This window comes from Dermacentor albipictus, chromosome 3 (genome assembly GCF_038994185.2).
Source record: "Dermacentor albipictus isolate Rhodes 1998 colony chromosome 3, USDA_Dalb.pri_finalv2, whole genome shotgun sequence".
Classification (NCBI taxonomy): Eukaryota; Metazoa; Arthropoda; class Arachnida; order Ixodida; family Ixodidae; genus Dermacentor; species Dermacentor albipictus.
In genome coordinates this window covers 66,876,558-66,899,222 of record NC_091823.1, presented here as the reverse complement: position 1 = coordinate 66,899,222, position 22,665 = coordinate 66,876,558, and the positions used below count along the sequence as shown (strand labels likewise).

The 22,665-nt window shown below is 43.7% G+C and overlaps 1 protein-coding gene across 8 annotated transcripts in view; it reads right to left on the bottom strand.

Annotated features, from left to right (window-relative positions):
• Nucleotides 1-22,665, bottom strand: part of LOC135905513 (cell adhesion molecule Dscam1-like) — a 910,071-nt gene that overhangs the window by 771,667 nt on the left and 115,739 nt on the right. The window lies entirely within an intron of this gene.

Here is a 22,665-nt window from a genome sequence, read left to right as displayed (position 1 = left end):
CGCTATAGGCAGGTTTAGGCGGCAAGTAGGTGGAGGTTCGCTGCAAAGCGCGGAACGGTTCTTAACCTAGTCAGACAAAAGTAGTGAGTTACGACCGCCAGACAATTGGGCAGTTGTTTTCGTGCGAATGCACTATCCAGCGGGCTTGGCATCCGATGATAGGATCAGCATTCTACACCTAAAGTTTTCGTCGGCCTCTAAAGAAAGTATGTTCTGTGCAGGGGTGCGATTTCGACAACCCTGCGGCTGGCCTTTTCCTGCATCGCTTTCTGCGCTGAACGCTCGAAACGTCAATCAAGTCGTATGGTGGGGCATTTGAATATATAGCTCTAAAGGCAGGCCAACAAAACAAATTTCGTGCTTTTGAAAACAAAGTGACGGAACTTCTGTTTTTTACAGGTATGGCACCACATTACTTTTTCTTCCGTCGGGAGTGTCCTCTCCACATACAGATGGCGCTAAGCCCCATGAACCGCCATGTTTTGAATGTATGGTCTCTTATGGAAGCTTCACTACCAGGTATATTTACCTTGGTTATCGCAGTAAAAGAAAGGCTTGAGTCCTCCTTGCGTTAGACAACATTCTTGGGCGTAATGGTGTTCCAAAAAGGATTGTTAATTACACATGTTCTTGCAGTTGCTAACGTAGAGATAAATTTTATTCCCTTTAATGTGTACCAATTAAGTTGTGCTCGGCAGCAAGGCAAGAAAAGGAGACTGTGCAGAGAAATGGAATGTGGCTAGAAGAACCCGAAGGTGAAAAAGGTGCATTATTATTGCTTAACCTGTGCTTAAAACAAAGAGCTCTTGCCGGCAACCCGATTTCAAAACCCTCCAACTGTCATGAGAAATTCCTGGATTAGGAAGTTGCTCTTTGTGTTTTTTTACAGCTCCCAGCTTATTTATACTGGCAGATTATACTTACACGATGTTCTGATCTCTGCAATTGTTCTGAGTGTATATTTTCAGCAGCAAAAGTATTGTAGTCACATTGACACGTAGTTTTAGTTCATGATGACGATCCTAACGACTACACATCAAGGCACAAAGCAAGCAACACGCTGCGTTCGCCTGGAGAGCACACAGATTCTTCTGAGATGCACCTGTGAAGTGTTTTGAAGTGGAAATTGTTTTCACGACATGCATCCGTGATCTTCGCATATTCCCTAATGATCGCAGCCACCGTTAGCATTGGGTTGCGTGCCGAGCCGCGTTAGGAGATCGGGTGACGTCAAGTCAAATTCACCTGCGACGCTTCGCTGGCGCCCTCCGTTGCAGTGTGCACGCGGCGGAAATGAGACTGGCGCAATCGTGGCCCGCGTGCCGAAGCCTGAAATGATTCCCACATGTCTCGACAACGCGCAAGGTTCCCCTCGGCAACGCGAACGGCAGCGCTCTCGAGAAATGCGGTTCGGCGGAATTTGGCGGCGCAGGTCGATGGCGGCGGAGAATAGAGGCGAGGCTGGCGAGATTGAGATGCCGCAGACAGATGAGCCGGCGTGCACCCGAGCTGGCATGCGTTGCCTGGCACGCAGCGATAATGGATGTTGCGGGAGGAGGGAGAGTTGAACAGCCTCTTGTACGGCCGAGGAATGGTTCGATGAGTTCGCTAACCTCCCTTTCGTCCCCGCTTTGGAATAAACTAGATCCTTCCGCACGACTACGCAGAGAAGTTATTGTAGTCGCCATGGTGCTGTAACGCCGTACTCGTGGACAACTTTCTGCGGCAATGAAGAGAAAGCTACGGCATCGCAGCGACCCCACGTAATAGGGCTCCTCAGAGGAGTAGTGCATTTTCATTCCCGTAAAGCTAGGCTCGGGAAAAGAAAGCATAAGAGTCTTAGTTACGCGCCAAAATAAGACAAAGTAGGGAACTCAGAGGTATATGTTACTTAATTTATTGCATTTTGAGTCAGAATTTAGGCAAATTCGAAACTATAGGAAGTTAAAAAAGGTATACAAGATACCATGCAATGAGTGTGATGTGTCGTACATGGGCGATAGCGCAAACTTTAAACGGCGCTTGAAACAACACATGAATGATGTCGCCAAGGGCCACACAACCCGAACGCACTGGCCGAACATCACGAACTAACCGGACACATCATTGACTGGGACTGAGCAGCCATCATCGCAAAAGAGAAACACTTATCTACCCGTTTGCTTTTAGAATCATTTTACATCCAATCAACTAGACGCATGATAAACAGGATGCGGGGTAATCTTACCGAGATATACGCCCGTACGCTGCGCCACCTCACCCATAAATAGCCGCACGCCCATGCTTATATCTCCTTTGTGATCAAAGGACCCGTATACGGGGCTCGAAACGTCTGTTCTTCATTTTTTTTATTCTTGGCGAGTGCACGTTTTTTAGGGCCAATACGTTTCCTCGCTAGACGAGTTTTCGTCGAACACTTGACTATTATTCTCAGTATCGGTTCCAAAAAACCCAACGCATCATCAAACCCTACTGGACCGCTTGCCACCGTAATGCGTATGCAGAAGCTGCGCTCAGTAGCTTTCCCTTCAATGCCACAAAGTGTCCGAGAGCGCACAGCTCTGTAAAGGTAGCTTTTATCACAACTCACTTTTAGTGCGAAGATTTATATGCAAATGCTCCCGGACTTTGCTGACCGAGGTTGCTCCTGCTTTGTTGCCGAGCAGTTCATGCACAAGAGAGCACTTGTAAAATGACTCGGTTTATATCTAACCTAATCTGCTCTATCTTTCCAAATGTGCCAGTTGTCGTCTATGTTCTCTACTAAATTCAGCTGTAAAACATCAAATGGTACTTCCTGAATATCTTAAATTCAACAAATCTATTCTGTAAAGCAAAATACTAGTTTATTGAAAGGAACATTTCTATGCCATCCTTTCGGTGGTTTGGTGCCTCAGTTCCGTTGGCGTCTTGCCGAACAAGGTGGACTGGTTAGAGATAATGCAATTGTAAACACATTATACGCGGCGATGCCTTGATGCCTTGATTGGGTCAATCCCATAGACTGTATAGTAGACAGTAGCACAGGTGACATGGCTGGCGTGCTGGCGTTTTCTGTGTGTAGCTGATTTGCGAGGTAGTTGACATAATCGCTGTGAAACAAAACGCATTGCTGAAGATCAACAGCTTTATATCCTTTAATAGACAACCATTTGAAAGGATTGATTCACATATATTTCAAAAGGTGCGTCTGATCTGCAGAAATTTGGTTTTCTCCAATTTGTCTTTGCTAGGTTTGCCTATTTCTTCCCGCAGTTTCCAAATTCATAATATCCTGAGTGCATGTAATGATCCTGCTTCTATTACAAGAGCGTGTTTAAATGAACTTCTGTTACTTCATTAGATGGTTATCATACAGGCGGCATAAAAGTAACTGTTTACAATTTTAAAAAAACATATTACTCATGGCGACCGGTTGTTACTAAACACTCCCAAGATTTTGCAACACGTCTAGATTAAAGTGGAGCAGTTATGTAATGCTACTGAACTTACGGAAAAAAGTGAATTAGTACGAAAGGTTAAGGCATAAGTTGCTCCAACTCAGATATTTTCTCGCCCACGACAAAATGGAATCCCAGAGAACAATAAATGTTTCTACACAGTGCCTTTTCCCCTGATTCAGGCTAATCATTACAAAGTAGTCCTGCTGCCCCAGATCTCCATGCTGACTGAGCCGCAGTTGAACCAGACCTTCCTTTAGTATTATTATTATACAATTGATCAGTAAAATGTTTGTTAATAAGCCTGCACTATTAGCTGCGGCGCATTTAAAATCGTAATATTGGAACGTTCATTACGGTTTGACCATGTTTGTATAATTCATTACTGTCTAATTTCGCCAAAGCGATCTTTACACTTTTTTGATGTTTTTCCTATGTGATCACCCCCAAGAAAGCCTGAATGATATTAGGATATAAAAAAATCGCAGTCTCATCCGGAAGGTGAAGCATCGATTGCGATAGCAAATTAGTAAACTTCAATACTAAGTAAGAAAAGTAGTTTCATCGGCCATATAATCTTGTAAACACTGGCTTACTAATTAAATTATCAAGCACGATGTAAGCGCGCACAGGCAAACATGCACACCTCACACTCGGTGAACACGGACACTCGCTGTGAAAACGCTGGAATGAGGAAGTGGGGCAGCAGCAGCGAGCGAAGTGACCTTCGTGCTCTCTATCCTTTCAATACAAACTGAGCGGCTAGAAGAAAACACACGCAAAGCTACGGTCCACCGGCCCACCTAGACTCTGCCCCCAACGCAGATCGCTTTCAACATAAAGCCAACATAGTTGCTGCCAACGTACAACGCCCCCCCTGACCCTGCGTAAGTATGCCAGCTCTTTGTATGCAAGGGTGATGGAGGCCACGCTGATACACTCTTCCCCAAATATAGACATCTGAAAATTAAATTATGGGGTTTTACTTGCCAACACCACAATCTGATTATGAGAGATGCCGTGGTGGGGGACTTCGGAAATTTGGATCTCCTGGGGTTCGTTAACCTGCACCTAAAGATAAGTACACGGGTGTTTTCGCATTTCGCCAAATCTAGAGATCCGTTCTGGTTCTGCGATTTCCCGTGTCAAACGCGATTTACTCCTCTTGATAACGGAAGTGTCTTCAAGGTTGAGCGAACAGTCCTTGCAAGTAAGGCAATGACTTGTCCGCAAACCTTCAAAATCGGTTCCTACTGGCGCAGAATTTGTTGAATGCGCAGAAGGTGTGCTCTATCAAATTCCTTTATGAGGTGCGGAAAATTGTGCGTCGGCGAAACTGGGATATGTGTTAACGATAGGGTAATGGAGCAAGCAAACAACGTAAAAAAATGTGCGAGAAGAAAAATATTTTGAAGGTTTGCTGGCAAGTCGCTGTCTGAGTTGCAAGGACTGTTTTCCCTACCTTGAAAACAGTTCCGTTATCAAGAGGAGTAAAACGTCTGACATGGGAAATCACAGAATCTGAACGTATCTCTAGACATGAGGGGGGGGGGGAGGACATATCAGAATGGCCGCCATCATCTTTGTAGACGAAGACTTGGCATTTTTACGCATGCGCAGATGATAACCTCTGGCAAGGACAGCACGTATATTTTCGTGAACCATTCACAATCACGTTGTTGGAAGTTCTGCGCTCGTCCTTGTCGTCCTGTCTCCATCCGTGCGTGATTTCTAGCGCTGCCGCCTTTGTAAATATGTGTTAGCTCACCCAATTAGCCACATTACTTCCCACCATTCCAACATCTAAAGAGATTCAGCAGTAACAGTGAGTTTGTTATCCTTGAACTTGGCCGAAGCAATTCAAATCCAACAGGAAATAGAACTCGCACTCTTCTCGTTGTTCTCGTGCAGCTTGTGTGCTTGTTTTCACCGACAACTTCTATTTCAGCTCCTTTCCAGTTTTTTTTCGCGGTTTTTCGTGCGCTTTTGTGTGCATGTGTCACTTAGTTTTCCGACAAGACGCATATTGGGGATCGCTCTTTTATGAAGAGGAACACCAAAAAGTCGCACAAACACATTCACACTCAGTCAAATGCTTATGTTAGTCTTAAACATGCAGCGTTTTACCGAAGCCTGCTTTTGTCTTACCTCTGGCCTTTTTTTTTCGAACCTTGCTGAGCGCATACCTTCGGCGAAGATAGGTATCTTTGTATCACCTAGAGGCCAACCCAAGCTTTATTTGGCTCACAATTAGCTTCTTGCTCATCCACAATAAGCTGTCGGCGTACCCGCGTGTGTTTTTGGTTACGCCAGTGCCAAGGTTGAAAAAATAATTCTGTGGTTTTAGGTGTTAAAACTATGATCTTGTGACAAACGCCGTAGTGTGGGACTCTCGATTTATTTTGATTACCTGGAGTTCTTTAACGTGCGTGCACTAGGTGGTAAATGAGTGTTGTTGCATTCTCATCCAATTGTAATGCAGACACAGCGGAATCCAATCCGCGACCTCGTGCTCCACCGCGCAACGCCTATAGCCAGTCTGCTACTACGCCGGTCGAAGTTCCACTAGTGTGCGTAGGGCAGAGCAACATGTATTCGAGAGGTAACGAACATTATTTGCTCCAACTGAACTGTTAAAAAAAATAAGCATTAACCCATCTCATTTATGCGTACTTGACTCTTTTTGCCCCATCGCACATACGTCAATGCAAATCATCTCCTCAAGAAACTAAAGCTTCATGAATGAAAGAAGACTGCCAGCCCTATTTACGTTTTTGCACAGTTCTTTTTATAAATATTTTATTGTCGTCCTTCTGGGCATATCTTTGTCACTTGCCATGTGCACAGGCTACTCCAAAGCGTGGTGCCAGCCGAATAAGGGATTCGGCAAAGCCGCGCAAACATTTAGGGCTTGGAGGACTCCTCAGAACGCTAGTGTTGTCTGTAATGGCACTTTCGTAGTTCAAATATATGGAAGTAAAATATTAGCAAAAAGTTCAAGAAATCATGTGTCCCTCTCACATGGATAAGATTACGCAAAACACTGAAAATTTGGAGAATTATTTTCACATAGATATCCGGTTTCTTTCCATTTCCTCTTTCGTATATGGGCGCGCTCATACCATATTTTTTTGCCTGTGTTTCAGTTAAAACGTCTCGGCCGCAAAACTTTCTTCACGAATGAAGGGATGAGAAAATAGTAATACGAGCACACGTTACTTTTGGAATACGCATAGTATGCGGTAAACATTGGCGCGAAGACGGCAGCAGGTTCCCTCACATTGAAAATAATATGAAAAAACATTTTTGACCAATTTGCTGTAAATGGAAACACCATTTGGACGGTTTGTAGAACTTCATATCAAATAACACCTCATTATATTAAATTGTTCTCAATAGCAAGGCAGACAGTTGGGCGAGAATCGGTTCAGACTCGTTATTTGGTCCAGATTCGTATGCGTTGAAGTTGCGCTTTTTCACGGCGTCACGAAGGAAGGAAAAAGTGGAGAAGGAAAGGTAGGGAGGTTAACCAGTTTGGCTTAACCGGTTTGCTACCCTACACCTGGGAGAGGGATGGGGGAGATTAAAGATGGGGAAGGGGGAGAGCGAGAGAGAGCACATAGCACAGCACACGCACATCGTCCGTTGTAGTCCATCAATCTGGCATGGTACGCGACGTCACTCTCACAGCCGCTTGTCCAATCCCGTCTCTTTCAAAAACCGAAGTAGTCCCTTTGTCGCCTTCACCTGCGATATCTTCTGTCGGCGGCATGTGAAAATCGTGTCGAGGGACAATGGTCTATTGTCAAGGCGCGCTAGAACAGATGCCAGGGACTGTCGCTGAACATTATGCTCAGGACAGTCGCACAGAACATGTTCCAGCGTCTCCTCGCAAAGACAGGCATTACAGAGATCGTTGTCGGCCATTCCAATGCGGAAGGAGTAAGATTTAGTGAAAGCCACCCCAGCCATAAGCGATAAAGCGATCGCCGGTGAAGTACGGCGACGTGACGCCGTGAGGCGTCACGCCGCCGTATCTTCAAAGCGATCTGCGATGGGCAGAGAGTACGCCAAGTGCGTGCTGTATTCTCGCCGCTTTCAGCCTTGAAGCGATAGCACGAAGGTTTCTTCGCTCGCTGCTGCTGCAGCGCTTGCTCACGCCAGCGTTTTGACAGCGAGTGTACGCGCTCATCGAGTATGATGCGTTCCTGCTGGCCAGTGCGCGCTAACACCAGGCCTGATGATTCAGTTAGTAAGCGAATGTTTCTAACCTATATGGCCGCGAAAAGTACTATACCTACTTCGTATAACTCTCTACCAATTTCATATCGCAACCGGTGCATCTTATCGTTATCGTAGATGATGACGAACGCCACTGAACCCCGCTGGGTCGTCAAGCTTTGTGTTCAGTAGCGGGTTATTTTTTTTTTCAGTTTTTGCTCGACGCAACTTACACCATCGCGCGAGATTAAAAAAGATAAAGATTGCATGGCACTTGGTGGCTCTGACGCCTACTAAACGCCAATGTCCGGAAAAGCTGGATCTGGCGAACCTTACTGCCCTAATCAAGGTGCACGATCGACTCGCATGACCTATGTATACCCTAAAAAACTCTCCGGACCATGGAAGGCGAACGGCCAAAAAAAAATGAAGTGATGACTTGCTACACAGGAGCCACAATACTGGGGCGCTCCACAGAACGCGAGAATGTATGTGTAAGTTGTTCCCGGTTTTTTTTTTGCGCTGCTTCTGTGGTCGACTGCATTCCACGCCTCCCAAAGAATTTTCTCTCTATTATTTTTTTTACCTTCGTGCAAACTGCTTTCCGCCGAACATCAGGCCCGCAAACCTGCAAGTGCCAAAGTTCAGCCCACGAACGCTGTCACTCTTTCAGGAATCTAGCTTTTATCCATCGCAGAAGTGCTCCTCTCTAGGAAATATAAAAGTTCCAAATGGATATCGAGAGACGTTTCCACCCTGCTGAAGACGCTCGAATTCAGCACTGCTTGATATGTCGTCCCAGATGTTTTACAAGCGGGGGCGTTTAAAATGCAGCTCCATCGGTCGTCTTCGCCAAATCTGCCGCCGGGCTCCTCTGCAGTAGCCGTCGACCTCCTTCTTTAGTGCTCGCTGCTATTTCTTGCGCGCTTCACATGTAGTCTCTCCTTGCGGCATTTTGCACCGCGGTATTTCAAGAATGCGGTGCGCCTCTTAAACTGCCGCCCACATCGAAACTTCTCAGAGTCAGATACTTTACTTTGCTGGAACTCTTAAAAATAAATGAAGGTATATCAGACTCCCTTTCCAGCATTTGCCCCTTTATTTAACTTATGCCATACATTGGCGTACATTAAAAAAAAATTGTTCACTCCAGTAAGTCGATGCATCCTATTTTCTAAAGAAGCAAAAATAAAAGCAGGTTTATATCGACTAAATTTTACAGAGCGAAAAGGGCAACAAGTGCTTAGTTCAGTTCTTTTCTGTGCGGTTGTAGTACATATACCTAAAGAAATAACCGACATGTGAATCTTCTCGCTTGTAAATATATTATCCCAAATACATTTTTATTGACGTAATTTTATTATTTATTGCTTGGCTGATTCTTGAGTGCATTGAGCTAGCGGTCAAACGCGCACACTGGACAGAAATTCCAGGTGTCATGTTGTTTGAGTTTAAGGTTCAGTTCTCTTATTTAAAGAAAGTAACTTATCCAACCAACGTTAGAGCGATGACACGAAGAAATATACTGAATCTTTAAACCTAAGGAGCCAACCAAAGTAGGAAGCCTAAGTTCAAACAAATGAAAACCATGTGGTCATACTTTATGGGCTACGGATATTTCATCGCCTTAAAATGTTTTAATCTCATAGAATTCAAAGACTTATTTAGTTTTGCTTAGTACGTCAGCGGATACTCATTAGTACGAGAGAATAAAAATATAATTCGACAAAAGATCCATCCAGAAATGATCTTCTGCGGTGTGCAGCCTATACGTTTATTTGCTTATTATGTGTAAGGTACGAGCTGCTTAAAATTGGCGCTGCTTCGTTTGTTATCCTGTCCCAAGATGAAAGCGGACAGAGCTGGCGATGCGTGATTGTTATATATGACGAGCACAATCATGCAATGTTCGCTACCGACATTTCTCAAATAGCTCTATCTGTTTCACTCCCTCCTCCCCCTCGCCACGCGTAGGGTAGCAAACTTGGCTAAGTCTGGTTAACCTCTCTGTCTTTCCTTCCTCCCGTCTTTCTCTTTATGCTCTCTCTCTCAAATGGCTGCGCGCCATCGCAATGCAGCTGCAGAGCCACCTCAAGGGATACCCAATCGAGGCATTCAGTGCTTGAAGAAAATTGGCAGCCTTTTTCAGTTGGCAGACAATCGCACTGATATGCGAAGAATTTACCTTAGACTGCCTCCCCCATGTACCTCGCGTTCTTCGCGTTAGGCAATATTTATTAGTTTATTTAGCTTTATTTAAGTGCAAGTAGACAAAGAAAAGTGAGACTAGCCGTAGGACTAGCCATAGCACGGGTGGCTATCAAAGTTGCATGCACCACCTTTCCTTTTGGTCTCACATCTACTGTCGTACACAGCACAAACAATAAATTGCTCAAGAACCATGTAAAATGATGGAGTTCTCGCGTACAACCCCTCAGAACACGCAAATAAAAAATTATTCTTAAGGCTACTAAGATGCATAACCTTTAGATCAATAAAATACAGTTAAGTTCACGGTATGAAAAAATAATCGGATAGGAAAACTACGAAAGCTTAAACCAAAGTCCAGCCAGCCCACAGGTGTTCAAAATGCGAATGCAAAAGTTTTCATACGAAACGCAGTATCAATGCTGATTTACCTTTGTTTCGATAACTGTGCGCGGTTAGCTCTGTGGACGAAAGAGGCAGCACATCAGAGCGTCTTTTTGGTAGCGGAAATAACAACTAACATCGTCGCATAGGGGCCATTCAAAAGAATTACTTTAGACGCAATCGAAAACGTTGGTAGATGTCCCAATAAACGTATTCGAATCATTTCGTTACATTTTAATTGGGAAAGATTGCCTAGCTACAAACTTGTTTTTGTCGACTATTTCAAGCATATTGAAAGAGCCGATGACTAGATGTGCCATGAATTTCGAAAGGACTTCGAATACCTCTCTCATCGGCAATGTTCAACGCATACATAATAAAGCACTTTGGCGGCACCTTATTTTTGCCGGCGATTTCGTTTTCATCAGGTAAACTGAGCCAGCAGACCATCCCCGTTCCTGTTTTCCCATTGCCCTCTCGTAAAGCACTGAAAATATTTAGCAACGACTTCAATTCTCTGCCACGATTTGTCACTGGGAATATGAGCCATGACTCGTTCGTGTGTGATGGAAGAGAAGCGAGGAGTCATATGGGGGATGGCCATATTAGCCGAAGTTCTTGAAAAGATCAATTCACGCTCCTGTCTAACACTGGTGCGTGAATGGCTCCTCCCTAACGCATCTATCCCACCACCCGAATATTTGCGACTCCGCACAGAAAAGTAGCGCGTCCGGAAACGCTTGCCGTCCGCTCTCTCCTGCATTCACAAAAGGCGTTTAGCACTTTAAAGAACTTCTGTAGCACCTACTTACGGAGGAATGTACGGACGATGATAACATGATGGAGTCGAATAAATCGCTAACAGTGACAGCTGTAAACACACATGGCTCGACAGTTGCACATATTGAGAACTCCACAATAGGCACTGCTGATCACAGGGAAACGGGCTATTCCCACGTAGCAGGTTATTACACGCCGACAGAAAAACAAAACGCATATTTTTCCTTCATTCTTGGTACACGTAAAACTTTAGGCACGCAACGCCCACACATGGACAGCTACATTTAGGGAAGTAAAAAATGTGCATATGCTTACGTTGTCTGAACTTTTTCTGGAGAAGCCAAGAAATAAACGCCTGCTTCGCTGATGTTAAAAACTACGAACAAAATGACGACACGCTTAAGAAAAGAAGCAGCCCCATAGCTCTGCGCTCTGCGCCCATCCGACGCGTGGAAACCCAGCGCACGCATTATGGTATTCGGGTCATTACTTCGTGCGCTTCGCAAAATGCCTTATCTGGCGCCAGTTACTTCTATCTCGCCGCTCGAACTTCCCCTTGAGGATGGTCGGAAGTCACGCTCGCAGGAATTTCACGCAGGAATGGTGAAATAGGCTTTTTTTGCACGAAACTAGTTGAAGCCTCCTTGAGAAATTGTAAAAACTTTATTCAAACTAGTCACGACTGAGAACACGCACAAAAGGAAGTGGAGGACGCTTTCGCAAAAATATTCCTGAAGCACACTCATAAAGATAGTGGAGGAAAAAGAAAGTCTAAAGAATAGATTAGAAGCAAGAAGACAGCGTTACCGTTATCTAGGGAACTCCACTCGAGCAGTAATGAAAGAAACGTTTGCTGAAGGTGTATATTCGAAACCATGATTGGATCGAAAGGTGGACAGCATGAGTTAGAAATTGGCTCTATGTCTGGTTTACGGCTTACAGATAGATATGTTCTTATATTTTATCGTGCATTTCCTACTTGTACATGTACTTTCTTTTCCTTCAGTAAGTTTATCGCATTGTGACGTTTCTCACTCTCATATCACGTACACATCAGAAAGATTTATACCCGAAAAGAAGCAATCTCTGGGTGGTCCTGCGCCTTACCGTTTCGAAAATCATCGAGCAGAAATAACTTTCCCATTCTATTTCAAGGTGGCTGCAAAATATTTAAACGTACTCGATGCAAATTATGTTGTGCATCTCTTCAAATTGAAGTTTATTTCAAGTTTTTGCGCACTGGCTGTTAAAGAATGCTAGCCCACTGTATTATCATGGTTTGGTTGATCGAATAAGTCGCATTTGCTCGATAGAATTTACGAAACAAAGAAAACCATCTGCAACATCCTGCGCGATACTGCAATGTTACTTTAGCAGAGTGGCGCTAATATAGGAGATAGCCGTCTCACCAACTCCGAATACTGACATGTTTTTACGTAAATTGAATTGTACTACGTTAGTCTGTTTGTAAGCATTTTGAATGCCACATTACTTGCCACGTTATTTGTTTAAAGTTGCATCTCGGTTTAGGTTAATCACATAAGTTTGGCGTCCGAGTAACCGGCGTTCGATTCTGCTATTTTTTTTCCCACGACAACTGGCAATGCTCTCCAAGGTGGTTTGCTCTTGAATATCTGTAACCTTCTCGTCGTACCAAACGCAGAGAAAATTACTTATAGGACTTTCATTAACCACTCAATTTCAATACCGCATTGATGAGCTCAGGTGTTGCGTTTGCTGTTCTATCGGTCACTTCCTATACAATCGTTTCCCGCTGTAGTATAAGTTCACCCTGTTGCTTTTCATTAGTAAGGCAACAATGATCGCCTCTCTGACTCCTAAATCTCAATGCTTCCTCGCTTCGCAGTATTCGAAGGAGTAGTGAGTGTTCAAAGCAGAATACTGCGCTGATACGCAGGCACAGATGAACACATGTACGCCACACTCGTACCCTACACACATGAAGAAAAGGTTCGTAAACATCCGGAAAGTCTCAGTCCAAGACTGAGGAACAAGCTAGGATTGTATTGCTTCCAGGCCACTCATTCTGCCTCAAAGTTGCAATTCCTACTTCCTGTTGTTGGCTGGGCGTTCAAGGTGGAAGCACCATTAGTAAATTGGAATTCTCTCTCTTTTAAGAGAAGCAAAAAATACACCACGCGGAATTAACGAAGCCTAAAATAAATGAATAGCTCAACCCATAATGAGAATGGGTCGAGGGCTTTCCTTCTTTCTCGTGCGCACAGCACACAAGATCCGCGGGGTACTTTTAGCCTCTCAAGGGAAGAAAGTTGGTTCTCTGCTATATCACCTCCGGTAAAGTGTAGGCTGTTACTTTTTACCACTTTTTTACAAAAGTTGGCACGCTGGCTCTGGCTTCCGCCATACACTGTCGAAGACCTAGCTTTGAGCTGCTTCATGGCGTGTCCGAGACACAGCTCGCTTATTTTCAATGTAGAGCGCTTCCTCCTCGGAATTTATTTGTAGCCACGGGAAATGTAATTGGGTTATTTTACTCCGACAACAGCTCAAGCCTCAATATTTGTCGCCCGAGGCTATGGATGGAGAACGCTATGCCAAATCTGATGGGTGGTCATTTCCGTCTTGCTGGAAATTGACTTCTCCACATGTATGGAACTTACTGTCACCATGACTGTGAATGTACATAAGTGCAAAAAAAAAATCGCAATCTCCATAGAGGTGCACTTAAGGCACATGTGAACATTAAAGAAAGTTCGAATAAAGCAACGGCCGATGCTTGCCCCCTATTTTTTTTCTTGTGTTGCTATTGTTGAGCGGTTTGTCTATCTGAAGCTTCAATGTGAGCTGTGACAATGTCATGCTGGAGTGTCATGAAGCAATTGGGATCACCTGTGATCCTTTATAACTCATAGCAGTTCTGTGAGCATTTTCGAAATCCGCCCTCGCCAGAACATGGTCGCAGGGGCCCGGGTACAAACCACGGACCTTGTGCTCAGCAGTAGAAGGCCATCGCCACTGAGTCACTTTTCTCACTGTGTACCCAAGGCACTCTATCGCGCTTAATTATATCGTGAAGCGTATCACCCACCTCATCGTTTAACTGTCCCACTACTTTTCGGTTTCTTTCACTGTGTAAGAAAAAACTGGAGTACGCACTGGACGAACCAATGTAAGTGAAGCAGTTGATCGACTGTCCGTGCAGAAGTACAAGCACTTCTCACTGGAGTTACGAGGGATAAAATGAAACGTAATTTGCAACGCTTGGATGCCGGCGCGGCAGGATTGTCTGTGGTAGGATTATGTCCCATGTTCATCTGGAAAACAAACCATTCGTTTTACCATGTCGCGACCACAATGTCCTCGCTGCTCAACTTTAATATGCGAAACGGGCTAAGACACTCGTCCTTTAGAACATTAGTCAGGTTTCGGTTTCAATGTCAAACAAGGAACAGACATACAGTCAAACCTCGATATAACAAACTTCGATTTAACGAAATTTGCGATGTAATCAACTATATTCATTATCAGTTCTTAGCTGCATCAAAAACCACGTGTTTCTTTGGCGATTTCACCAAGTAACTTCGTGATACGGTTTCGATTTAACGCAGTTCTCGACCATTTCAAGCATGTAAATGGTGTCTGCATAGCTACTAAATCTAGCAAAAAGCTATAAAAATGTCGGCTGAGGCACAAATGAGTTAAAGTGTTCTTCTGCATGAGAAGCTTTAACGTAAAAAATGCTGTCATGGAGGCGCGTGCGCCGGGCTGCGGCAAGCAGTAGAGACTGCCGGGCTATTTGTCGCGTTGACAGATACTTGCGGAGGCCGCGTGGCGCGCTCCTAAGACAAGAGCTGACCATTCTTTCCACACAAGCGGTATGAAGAAAGAGTGAACGCAGGATAACGTTATCACGTACGCGCGCGGCTGAGAAGGGCAGGTGGCAGGAATGCACGCCTATTTGCCTTCTCGTCCTTGCGTGCGCATCTCTTCCTTGCGCGCACCCATTCGCGGGCCACGCGCCTAATCTTGGAGGTGATCTCCGCGGCAAGTGCAAAGTTGGAGCCGAGTCGTTCGGAGCCTTGATGCGCCTTGGGTTCCCGCGCATCTAGTGTTGGCAGTCGCGAAACCTTAAGTCTTCAAGACACGGTGCGAAGCGCTCGCTCGCGTTGTGACAGCGAGTTCGTGTTCATCGAGTAAGATCTTTTAATGTTTGCTTTAGCTAGCGTGACACCACTTTGTGCAGTTGTCTCTTTGCTATCGCGATCAGTGACCCGCCGTTCTGGCGAAACTGGGGCTTTTTATTTATATATTTTTTGCTCAGGACAAACGTACGTATCTTACACTTTCGTTTTTATTTTGTGGGCACCGGTTGGGGGCACTAAATGCGGCAAGCCATGGTACTCAAGATTTACTTTGATGCATGATACAACACATACAAATCTCGAACGCCGTGAGCAACGTCGATGCATTCCTCGGTGCGATCTACATCGCACGCGCTGGTGCTCGTAAACCCTCTTGCGATTTGTTTAGAAGTGCTTCCTAACAAGATAATGTATCCACCTGAAATGGAAATTTGTGAAGTTGTTTATAATGTTTGAAGGTTAAACCCCTGAAATAACAAAATTTACGATTTAACGATTTTTTTAGGCTGCAGGTACAACTTTGTTATGTCAAGGTTCGACTGCATCTGCTATGCGCCTGCACACCCCCTACATAATCGGTCTTATGCTTCTGTGGCTTTATTCTTGCCGACAATCTTGTTTGTTCGTTTCTTGCTTTCTTTTACCTTTTATGCTTTACTAAACTTCATATTTGTATCTGACCCCGTGTTCCCTTGAATTCCCCCCTCTGTGGTATTTCCATTTCTACGATCATTTTCAATAAATCTTTATTTAAGAGTCAGCGGTCGTCTGCTGTATCTCATTTACGTCTTGGTCCTCTTGCGCTGCAACAAAGTTATGTTGCATTTCAGAACATTTGGGGTGTCCATCTTCTGCGAAATGTGCTTGCTCGAAAAAGGCCTGTGTGGACGCATTACTCATGCGCGTATTTTTGTTTAAAGTGCACATCTGCGTATTCGACAACGTATATATATACCAGCCCAACAGTTAGCCACTAAGCAACCACGCCAGGTATATATATATCAGGTCATTGTACCATAGCTTAGGCCCCTGCCCTCGCTCTCTCCCTTTACCTGTCTCTGCCGCTTACCCCCGTTACACGTAGCCAGCCAGGCACTCTCCTCCTTTTCCTTCATTAAGATGTCCTTCTAAAACTGGTGGGTTCAGTTTATGCAGCGACGGGTGGTTTGCGAGATTGGTCGGGTATGCAGCGACACCGTCGATATAGGATCAGCATATGAAGAAAGTAAGAACACCTAAAGTGAAATACTAATCTTCCAAATTGTCGAAAGGGTTACTTTTCCCAAGAATAGAGTCGCGACAAGCGAGAAAACAGCGTGAACCTCGGACAGCATTCACGCTAGCTGTGCGTGAAAAGAAAAAAAAAAACTCTAGCAATTGATTACGTTGAATTTTGATAGTACAACTGCCCAATAGTAAATGACAGTCATAAACATCCATGAAGATTCATGACACGGAGCTCGGTCATAAATAAAACATAATTTGCTGAATTCAATTTTATTTTGCGACATTAGTAAAGTGATCAATTGTTTTAACGCCACATTATCGGGGCTATTTATGGGAGTATGGCGTCCGTTATTTGGTCCTCGGATCAGCGATGGTGGTAGAGCTCAGCAGACCAACACCACCCAAAATAAAAAAAAGCTACACCAAGATGCCTATAGCTAGCATCCTTGTTTTCTAGGGCAATTTCAACCGAATCTGTTTAGTTACTGGTCTTGATTTTGTGTTTGTTTTCTTAACGCATATGTAAGTAGCTAACACAAAAGAAACGCTAAAAGAATTTAGAAAGGAAATATTTATCACTACATGGACCTGATATTTTCTCTAACATACCTCTAAAAACAGACGCGCAATCACTCGGATGCGTAAAAGCGTATTAGCACTGCAAGGAAAACAGGATGGTCAGAACTTGGTAACGCAAGCGTGAGTCGTAGTGAGAATGTGAATATAAAATTTCGATAGCGATAAAAGATCTTGGTCATCGTGTCCTTGTCTTTCGGGAGGCACAGAGACGACGAGATTGAGTTACACAAGCGGACAAAGATTAGTGTTCAATTTTTTCCGTGAGAGAGGCCTGAAGATAATGAAAAACAATATGCAAAATCCGCGTGGTGGTACGACAGCAAATAGATCAATGCCCTTGCATCCCCCCCCCCCCGGCCGCCCAATTTCACAACAACTATAGGAGCGTTCGATGGTAGAAAATTGGCAGCCATCAAACTAGAAACACTTCACTTGCCGTCTTCCGTGGGAGTGGCGATGAAGCATTCAAGTAGTTGCACAGGTTTCTTATCTACACCCTATGTGTAAAATGACGTCAACTTTTCTGCGACCTTAAAATATATATTTCACGGCGTACTCAAGAATTAGGTGGTACATACGTGACTCAAACCGAAGGCTATAGAGCCTCTGTTTCATTTTGGGACAGAATTAGGCAGCAGTATGGAACCTTTAAATGGGCATTAAAATATCTGTCACGAACTCTGCCGGAAATAGATGTGTACCAGCTCCCATGCAGCTTGGTTCGAATGATATATGCAAGTGAAGAGCTGAAACTGAATTGCAATGAATGAAATTGAGAGAAAGGCATTTTATTGGTTCAAAGTCAAGAAAAAAAAACAGCAAAAGAATTACAGCTCAGTAATCAAACATCCTAAATACAAGCAAAGCCGATGAAAGCTTTGAAAACAAGTAAAAACTGTATAATAAAAGGTGTACGGATGAAAATCACGGTAGCCGTAAAAGGAGCGAAAAAGAAAAAGTCGGAAAATAATACGTAAGAGGTGACCTCGAACTTTAGGACTAAAGTTCGGAGACAAGCAAGAGCTATGAGATTGCTAAGAAATAGCCCATGAGAACTAATAAAAAAGAAAAGGACTCATGCTGCCGCTGGTTGACAGGACGACCCGAAATTGCAAATGGAAATTTTCGGGGCAAGTCATCCCCGCCTCAGTGAGTCGGGCACGTGTGACGGGCTCGTTACATATTCAAAGAGAGCAGCCTTGTTTGCCCCGCAGTGGCAGTCGTCACGCTAGCACGCACTTGCACGCATGCAGTGATGCACGGACGCAGACACGACGGCGCAACCCTTCACACGACGACGGGCATTCTGGTGACTCCACTGTCCCCCTTCTCTCTTCAATGCAGCTAGCGGCGTAAGCATGGGGTATAAATGCTTTTTTCTGTATTGATATGAAAATAAATAGTGAGTTCTTGCCACTCACCCGCGGTGGCTACTAGTGCTTTCTCACTTAGTTGTGTAAGATAAAGAAGTACGAAAAACGTATAAAAATTGTTGCATTAGGCAATACTTAATGAAGACAGCAGAACCTGTATCGACGCTACGTGTAAAGGTCTCTCGAGACATGTTGTCGACGGAAATTTTAAGAATAAATGTGTAAATTTGCAAACTAAGGCAGAGCTTAGAGTGTTCGAACATACAAGAGAAAAAATACAAACAGAGCTAAACGAGTGGAAATGACATACCGTAAACGATGCCAGGTGCAATATAATCCAAGCAGGAGGTTTTATTTATTCCTTCATCGTTGACGAGGGCCATCGGGCTAGATGTAAAGAAGAGCATAAGTTCTCTCTATAAAGCAATGCTGCTTTCTTTAGTTTAGACGCGTACGTATCGCTTCCATTTCAGAACCGATCGCACATGTCCGGTGTTATTTTATTAGAGCGTTAGCCTGATTTTGGCTCATTACGGGCGCACAGTTTCAGCCAGAAAATAAATGTGTTTGCCTTTTTCTGAAGTGTATATATTGGCTGATCAGTTTATCCGGTTACCTCGATGCGCTGTTATCTCGATGCGGTGTAATCTCGATGTATTCGATTTATCAAAACCAGCATACAGATACGGATCAGTAAACGAATTCAGACACGCACATGCATCCTGCTTATTGCTTTATATATAGAGCTCGTGAAGCTCTCAAATCGGCAACAAAACGGAACCTAAAAAGCGAGGATACTGTAAATTGTCGCCATTCATTTGGCTGTACCAAACAAGAAGCAGTAGAAATGAAATTCGGTGAAAAAAGTACCGAGATAAGTTTGTTGATTGCAGAACGTCAGCTATAAAATACAGTTTATTTATTTATTTATTTATTTATTTATTTTTATTTATCTATTAGCTATCTCAAACTACGACGCACCAGCTTTTTTTCATCTGCCTAACTATGTCACGTGGTACATGTCTGGAACAAACGAAGACTCGAAAACGACTGAATCTCACGCACGTGACATTGTTGCTGTCTTCGTAGAACACTGACAAAAGAGATACGGCAGTAGTGGGTGGCACGGAATCTAAGAATAGTCCAACAAATTATTTCCCATAGTGAAACGAAGCTCGCCGCAGCTAGTGGTCTAACTTACGTGTACGAAAAGCGCCTCTACAAAAAGTGCACGTGGAATGGAATGCCTGACGGAGGGATCCTGTAACGAATGGTTTCGTACTTTCATGCCACGAAAGTGCGACTTATGCCTGCTTTCCACAGCTGTTGTTGCGTAAGCGGCTTTTCCTTTCATACATTACAAAGATCAATTAAAAGAGAACAAACAAATCAACAAACAATAAATAATGAACTACTTCTGCCAGGCTATCCAACTTGCTGGTTAGAATAAAAGACATAAGTTTCAGTGCAGCATAATATTTTCGGCTCCCTGCCTCAATTCGCATTCACTTGCATCTCGCACTCAGCGGGAGTTGGTGGTGAGCGACAACGACGTATTATAGAGCATACCAAGTAGGGGGAAGGGGAGGGGGAAGCCAGCCACACGTAACACCGCCATTTAAGAGACGCTGGCTCCGGGCACTTGCTTTCCTTCTCTTTTGTCAGTGGGCTGGTTTCGACTTTAAAGGTCGCCGTCGTGCATCCAAACAGGAGGTCTCTTTGAAACACAAGCTGGTATATGTGGTACGGAATGGAGGTCCTGCTAGGGCGCTACGTGGTTTTGGTTAAGTTCGAGCGCCAGTTAAATATAATTTAAAGGTATTTTTGTGATATGTAAAGCAGTGAAATGTTTTCCATTGTAGCAGATCTGTTAGTGCAATATTTCTTTTCATCAGCTTGAAAATCAATCTATTACTCTAACAAACTACAGCGTGGACTTAGTGTAACAAGAGTTTTTAAATGGTCAATGTGCATAAAATAGTAGACGCGCAAGGCATCTATGGTATATGGTTGCTAGCTACAAACGATAATGTGACATGTTTCCTTTTATTTTCTTAGTGGACACGAAACCTTACGAAGATATCAAAAAGTGCAGGATATTCTTGTGCCTCTGCATTCATCTTCTCGGATACCAAAGAGAATTATTATTGCAAACTTTTCATCATGTTTTCGATGTGGAAATCGCAAAAGCTTAAGCATTGGGGCATTATTTCGCATCAGGATTTGTTAGTAAGCCACCGAACGGAGTGTCAGATGCACTGTAATTTGAACTGACATGTAATTTTACTTTAGAGCCCTTTCATATCCTCGTTTTGAGGCCTAGTGCTTCGTTAAATGCACTTTGAACATTGAAATGATGCATTCGAAAACGCTTCGATAGCAATTCAGATTGCATCAATTACAAAGCTGCAATTAACAGCAGCAGCAGCAGCAGTAGTAGTAGTAGTAGCAGTAGCAGTAGTAGTAGTAGTAGTAGTAGTAGTAGTAGCAGTAGCAGTAGTAGCAGTAGTAGTATGAGTAGTAGTAGTTCTAGTAGTAGTAGTAGTAGTAGTTATTGTTGTTGTTGTTGTCGTAGTAATTATTAATATTATTTGTAGTAGCAGTAGTGGAAGTAGACAACTATAGCGATATTCAAACGTGAGCGTTATATAAACTATAAATTGATCAATACTCCTGTCACTCTATTGCTATTTCACTTCCTATCGCTATTTATTTGAAGGATTAATGAGAACCGTGGATTTGCGCATAGCCGGTGCCTTGGGCCTAACCATACCTGTGAAATAGCAAGACGAGTGCCGTATCCTAATGTTGGTAAGATCTTGATGAGGTCTCGTTGGTTCATACTCAGAACTGAGGTTAAACAGCGCGAAAAAAACGAGGACACAAGGAAACAAATACCACAGACAAGCGCTGTCTGTGGTATTTTTTTCCTTGTGTGCTCGTCTTTTTCGCGCTGTTTAACCTCAGTTCTAGTGTTGGTATACGGGATGAAAAAAAAAACGTTTTCTTTATTTTATTCTCTCCTACGCTCCATTGCTTCACTTACTTCTTCCTGAGGTTCACGACACTGCACCTTTATTGATATATCGTCCTTACTCATTGATAGAAACTAGATGAGGATAGCAATAGGGGCTTGTTGGTAGGGCATATCCTTTTTTTGTTGTAGCGCAAGCTGAACAAGGACCACAGAAAGACACATCTGACACACATAGCGCTAGTTTTCAACAGCAGATTTATTTCCCGTTCTCGACGCTATATATACACCCTCTAAACGTGATACAGCACGTGTAGAATTTTACACTTGCTTACACGGGAATTTTACACGTGCTGTATGACGTTCCGAGGGTGTATATGTAGCGACGAGAACGGGAAATAAAGCTGTTCTTGAAAGTTAGCGCTGTGTGTGTCAGATGTGCCTTTCTGTTGTCCTTGTTCAGCTTGCGGTTCAATAAAATAAGAGATAGAAACTAGAGCGAGGCCATGGTTTGTAATTCTATATTGATTCCAATACCGGTGTCACACGTACAATTCTGATCGCGATCAGGGCCGATCCCAATAGTATTTCCTGATCGCGATCAGCAACGGTCGTGGCTACACGGTCCAAAACTCCGGACTGAGTTATTAGCGTCTGCTGATCGTCAGCAACTCTCATAACTGCATAATGAATTGGCTTCAAATTCATTATGGTTCAATTGGTTCAATTTCAACAATATTTCAATTTTATAGCTTATTATTGCTGGTAAACGATTTTTAAACGTTTTTTATTGAGCTGCCTTCATCTATTGTTTTTATCGTTTTCAGTATACGCCTTTCATCGTCGTTTAATGTGCAAAGTTTCTACATTTCAATTTCGAGAGAGTATAATGAGTCCTGGCTGGCGAAAATTAGCCCGGAGCTCTCTACTGTGCCTTTTCAGCGCCCGATTGTGGCATTAAGACGATAAATAATACCAAGTATCAGCTTAACTCAACTGCCCGAGACCATAACTGATGTGCCTAGAGTTCTATTGTTTGGTTCTGTGGAAGAGTGAGTTTTCTGCCAGCAAGACAAAGGCCAAAATCCCGACAACCTTGTGCCAGCGCGAGCTCGGCTGGAATAAAGCGCTTCCTTATAATATCAACAAAACAACAGATTCCTATAAACCTATAAACAACAGATAAACAAAAAGACTTCCTAGTGCCCCACAGAGTATCATCGCGCAGGCATACGAAACGACATACACATATAAAATCAACTTCCAACTGCGTCGACTTTTGTCACACCTATTGCCTTAGCATACTATGCTTAGCACCTTACACTTCTACGTCGAAAACACCGCCTGTGTACTTG